This window comes from Antedon mediterranea, chromosome 5 (assembly GCF_964355755.1).
Source record: "Antedon mediterranea chromosome 5, ecAntMedi1.1, whole genome shotgun sequence".
Lineage (NCBI taxonomy): Eukaryota > Metazoa > Echinodermata > Crinoidea > Comatulida > Antedonidae > Antedon > Antedon mediterranea.
In genome coordinates this window covers 19,439,908-19,446,180 of record NC_092674.1, presented here as the reverse complement: position 1 = coordinate 19,446,180, position 6,273 = coordinate 19,439,908, and positions in this window count along the sequence as shown.

Below are 6,273 nucleotides of genomic sequence, written 5' to 3'. Positions count from 1 at the left end.
TACCACTACATTTATTGAATTATTTATTTTTCTAATTTGTGTATGTTGTGAACAAAGGCATACTTAACAGCAATGCCATTGTGTCAACATTAAAATGTGGTATTTGATTCCAAGCATGGTCTATTGCTGGCAAAATTAATTTCTTCGTATTACTCCAGATCCTATGTCAAAAAAGTGTCTTCGCGCGTGTGCAGATCATGGGGAAAGTGTAAACATTTTGTTTTATGAATATTTGAATCATGCTGGTTATAAAAACCCATGTTGTCAAAATTCAAACCTCTGACCTCAATTTGAATGTTTTGACCCATTGAAAACAAAATGGTCATATCTTTGCAACGCTTAGATTAAATAATGTTAGTGTCAAATTATTTGAGAGATGCATATTAATATTTGTTTTAATGGAAAAGTTTGCCCAAAAATGGCTGGAAGTATGATTTTTGGCATTTTTTACCTTTGACCTACATATCATATAACTCCGTAACTAACAGTTGGACATACTTTAAATAGAGCTCAAATTCATCTGAAGGTATATGTTTCAGTCTAATAAGAACTTTTTCAAGAAAATGTACAAATATTCATAAAACACAATGTTTACACTTTCCCCATGATCTGCACACGAAAATACATAGGGATCTGGACTATATAGCTAGCTTAAATTTGGTTTTAAGAAATAGAAATAGCTGTGGAAAAAGATTATTTTAAAGTCTAAACATCGATTCGATACAATTATCTTTTCACCAACTTATATGTATTACACATTATTGTATATTAACTAATAGTTTTGTGATTTGTTAATTTAATTGATTAAGAATTGCTTGCATTCTTCCCGACATAAGACACAAGCAGGAACTCAAATCTGTGTACCGTCTAAGAATTGCTTGCATTCTTCCCGACATAAGACACAAGCAGGAACTCAAATCTGTGTACCGTCTAAGAATTGATTGCATTCTTCCCGACATAAGACACAAGGAACTCAAATCTGTGCACCGTCTTATTGAAAGTACAGTAGGCTACTTTCTTTTTTTTCCGACAAAAGTGAGGTATAATTGTCTCACCTTTGTAAACTTCTGGTAGTCGAAATTGTACAACTATTAGGATTGCGTTTATATTTTTGTCTGTTTTTAAATTACAATGTTAGGCTTTCTTTTCAATGTAAAAATATTCATATTCCGTTCAGAACAAATAACTCGATGCTGTTTGCCACTAATTTTCAGATTGTATATTTTTATTCAGCAAAGATCAGTATTGTATTTTAAAACAAAGTAAAAGGCATCGCTACTACGATGTTATTGTTTATACCAATCCATATGGATTGACAAATATTTAGGAGAATTTTGGTTGTCTGAAAGCTAGTAGGCCAACTCATGCCTGATTGACTTGCTTTCATAACCAGCTACTCTAACCGGGATGGAGGAGTGTCTGAAATAGGTGTAGGCCTATCAGTTACCGGCCTAGGTAGTGTAGGATATGTTATTCTTATTTTTATTATTTAGTCTAGGTAGTGTTGGACATTTTCAATTGCTTTCCTGCTTGGTCTGACTTGTTTGTATTTTTTTCGATCAATAGATAGAAATGCACCCCCCCCCCCACCCCCAAAATAAAAAATCAGTTCCCAAGGAAGAGGCAAAGTTTGTGAAGAATGTGGTTCTTGTAGTCAGAATGTTATTGAGAAGGGTCTGCTCTGCAATCTATGGAATCTTTGGTTCCACAAAGGGTGCCAAAATGTCAGTGATAGCCTCTATCAATTGATTAATACACATGGTAATAATGACTCGGTACATTGGTATTGTCGATCATGCAATATTAAGGCAAAAGACATTATGAAGAACCTTTACAGCATTGCAACAACACAAACTAAGCTAGCAAAGCAAATAGCGAATACCGAGAAAATTGATAAGATTCTATCTAACCAAACAGAAATACACTTAAAAACTGTAGAAAGATTAGAAAAGCAGGGAGGAGAAGTTTAGCGAGCATGAAGATAGAGAAAAGCGTAAAGCAAATATTATAGTGTAGGCCTATGAGATTAAAGAATCCGAAAAAACTGAGTCTAATTTGAGGAAAAAAGATGATTGGGAGAATGTAGTTCAATTCCTTCATGGGCTTGATTTGATAATAATATTTATTTCCACAAATAATAAAGCAAAATACAGAGTAGCATAATACTGTAAATATACAACTGATAATGAACATAAATAATATAATGCAAGAAAAGAAGTTGGTAAGTGTTGATAATAAAATCAGAACTTTCTTTCGTTTAGGCAAACGAGAACCTAATAAAAGTCGTCCTATTAAATTAGTTTTCTATGATATAAGAGACAAGGAGCTTATACATGGCATAAGAAAATTAAAGGGTTAGTAGAGACCAAAGCAAGTTAGAATGTGATCGGTTTACGTTTATTACGCTGAAAGTTGAGAAAGAGAGAAGAGAGCAAGCTGGTGAGACCAATTTAATGATAAGAAACTACGAGATTGTGAAGGTGCCCCTTCGGACAAGCCTAAACCACAACCCTCAGGTCAAACTCCATCTCTTATTCACGTTGATCAAACATGGGTTCGTTAAAGATTTAAAGATAACAAATATTCCAGGTTCCTAGATTTCGAAAAGCTTTCGATTCTTTAGAATGGAATTTTCTGGTACAGGTTTTTAACTTCGGAAAAAATTTACAAATTTAATCAAATCATTATATAACGATATAAGTAGTTGCATAATGAATGATTGGCATTCCTCTGCGTACTTTTCAGTTAAAAGAGGAGTGAGGCAGGGGGATCCACTCAGTCCTTATTAATTAATTATTTTATTTTATCTATAGAATTATTGGCATGCTACATTAGGGACGATAACAATATAAAAGAAATACTGTAAATGAAAGAGAAATTAACATAACTCAAAATGCAGATGACTCCACGTGTATCTTGCAAGATGAACATTCAGCAAGAAAATTAATTATGTTACTAGAACATTTTACAGCCGTATCAGGATTAAAATGTAACAGCAAATCGCAGGCTATATGACTGTGTTCAAATAGACAACAAACAAATAAGCCGTTGGATATGCAATGGCCATTAAAATGGCATATTCAACAAAAGAATTTGTAAGAATACATCTTTAATATAAATAATAATGTTGTAATCTCGTGGGAGTTTGCTAAAATTCTTAATCAAGAGTTTGGTTTTAAATGTTGAAGATGTTTTTCAGATTTTACATTGTTGTGCTATTTACAGAGGTTAGTTTAATAAACTCCAAATAATCTAAATCATTTACTCTTTATTTAACTGCATATAAATATATGTTTATTATTTTCTTTTGTTATACAGTGTACTTGAAAGAGTTAGTTGGTAGATTGGTCTGTAAGAAATGAGAATTCCCACCCAGATGAGTTATCAATCAGTGTTGAGTTACTGTAGTGAATTTATCTTTTAGTTGGTTCCGAGCTTTCTCAGGCGTATATCCACTCGACGTACACAGCTGTCGTTCCGAGCTTTCTCGGGCGTATATATTTCCACGCGACGTACACAGCTGTCACTGAATAATAACTCATACAAAAAGTATAATTAACTCAACTAGAACTTTTATTCCTTGTAATTCGATTAATACATCTTTCTACCACTACCAGTCAAGCCTTATTATATTCTTTATCATCTTTCCGTTTATCTACTCTGACCTTATTCTCTCTTCTCATTTATCTACTCTGACCTTATTCTCTCTTCTCCTTTAATAACTATTACATTCTACTTTTATACAGGATATGCAAATTTTAGGCTTCAGAGGAGGATAACATTTTCCCTCCGAAATTTACACGATTTTGATTGGCTAATAATAAGGCGGACGTGGACTAAAGCATCCTTCTCTAATCACAGAGAATCACAACATCAATAATATGACATTCCCCTTTTTGGGAAAAAGATTGTGTCAATCTTTCCAAAAATTTAACATTTAAAACCATTTTACTTTAAACTATCTACTAATAACACCTCTATAATATTATTTATGCACGACTTAATCCATCTGCATTTCCATTTAATGATCCTTTCTTGTAAATAACTTTAAATTTATATCCTTGTAAAAACAGAGCCCATCTCATAAGTCTAACATTGGCACCCTTCATTGAGTCCATCCATCTCAATGCCTGGTGGTCAGTATGAACTTGAAATTCACAACCATACAGATAATACTTAAGTTTATTGATAGCCCAAACAATAGAGAGGCACTCTTTTTCTGGCACAGAATATCTCTGCTCATGTACAGATAACTTTCTACTTAAGTACACAATGGGATAATCATTACCCTCACCATCTATTTGGCTCAGCACTGCACCTATGCCATAATTTGAGGCATCGATTTGCAATATAAATATCTTATCAAAATTTGGGGCTTTTAATACATTATCATCAGTAAGTCGTTTCTTTAAAGTTACAAAGGCATTTTCACATTGTTCATTCCACTTAACGGTATTACTTTTACTCTTTAAAGTTAAATCAATCAATGGCTTAGCAATATCGGCATAGTTCTGTACAAATTTTCTGTAATAGCCCGTTAATCCGAGAAATGATCGGACTTGTTTCTTAGACAAAGGTCTGGGGAACTTTTCCACAGCCTCAACCTTATCAATCATGGGTCTAATTTCTCCATTACCAATCTTATGCCCCAGAAATTCTACCTGTGCATAGGCAATTTTACATTTCAAAGGCTTTGCTGTCAATCCAGCACTACTTAATCTTTCTAATACATCATTCAAATGAAAAATATGATCTTTCCAAGTTTGACTATAAATACATATGTCATCTATATATGCCTTAGCATATCCTTCAGTACCTTGTAATACCTTATCCATTAATCTTTGGAAAGTACTAGAGCTATTTTGCATACCAAATGGAAGTACATTGTAACAATACTGTCCAAATTGTGTAATAAATGCTGATTTGTCTTTGGTCTTAGGATCCAGAGGCACCTGGTAAAATCCTTTAGTTAGATCTAACGTAGTTATGTATATTGCGGATGATACCTCATCCAACATTTCGTCTATGCGAGGCATAACATAAGGGTCAAATTGTGTAGTCTTATTTAGTGATCTAAAATCTGTCACCATTCTAATTTGATTCTGGCCTTTCTTCAGGGCAATAATAGGTGCAGCATAGGCACTAACAGTAGGTTCTATTATACCCATAGCCAACATACTATCTAATTCCTCTTTCAATTTACCCTTTAATGCTTGGGGCGTTCTATATGCCCTATGCCTTATAGGCATTTCACCATTAGTCTTAATTTCATGTGTCACTAAGTGAGTTCTACCTGGTACATCCGAGAATACATTCTGTTGGTACTTTAACAATTCTGTTAATTGTTTAGTTTGTGTATCATTTAAATTACTACTAACGTTAACATCTCTCCATGTTTGTGATTGATGATAAGACAATCCTATGTCTATTTCACTATCTAACTCATTGTCATGGACTGTTTCATTTAAGTCTACTTCTTCTATCGACTGAACATTTGTCACTACATAATAACCATCTTTACTTATTTCTACTTTATCATACCATCTCTTTAACATATTAACATGTAGAATTTGTTTTTCTTTTCTTCTACCTCCTATGTATATTTCATAATTTACATCATTGACCTTTTTAGTAACAGTGAAGGGGCCTTGCCATTTACTGTCTAACTTACTATTTCCTACTGGAAAGAATATCAACACTTTGTCCCCTTCTACAAATTCTCTATCAATAGCATTCTTGTTATAATTGTGGGACATAATTTCTTGTTGTTCAAGTTTGTTTACATTAGCATCTTTCATTAATTCCTCCATTTTTTCTCTTATGTCTAACATGTATTTGATAACATCAGTAGATGTTTCTTCATCTTCTACCCAATTACTTTTGAGTAAACTCAAGGGTCCCCTCACCTCTCTACCATAAAGCAATTTAAAAGGTGAATGGCCCGTCGCTTTACTAGGAACTTCTCTGTATGCAAACAGAAAGGGGGGTATGTAGTTATCCCAATTTTTTCTTTGCTTAACTGTAAGTGTCCTTATCATATTTTTCAATGTACCGTGAAATCTTTCAACAAGCCCATTGCTTTGGGGGTGGTACACTGTAGTCTTTAATTGATTAATCCCCAACATACTACATATAGATTGCATAATTGAAGACATGAAATTAGTTCCTTGATCATGTACAATCTCTTCGGGTAATCCTACTCTAGTAAAGACTTCTATTAGAGCCCTGGCTACTGTTTCAGCTCTAACATTGGGTAACGGTATAGCATCCGGA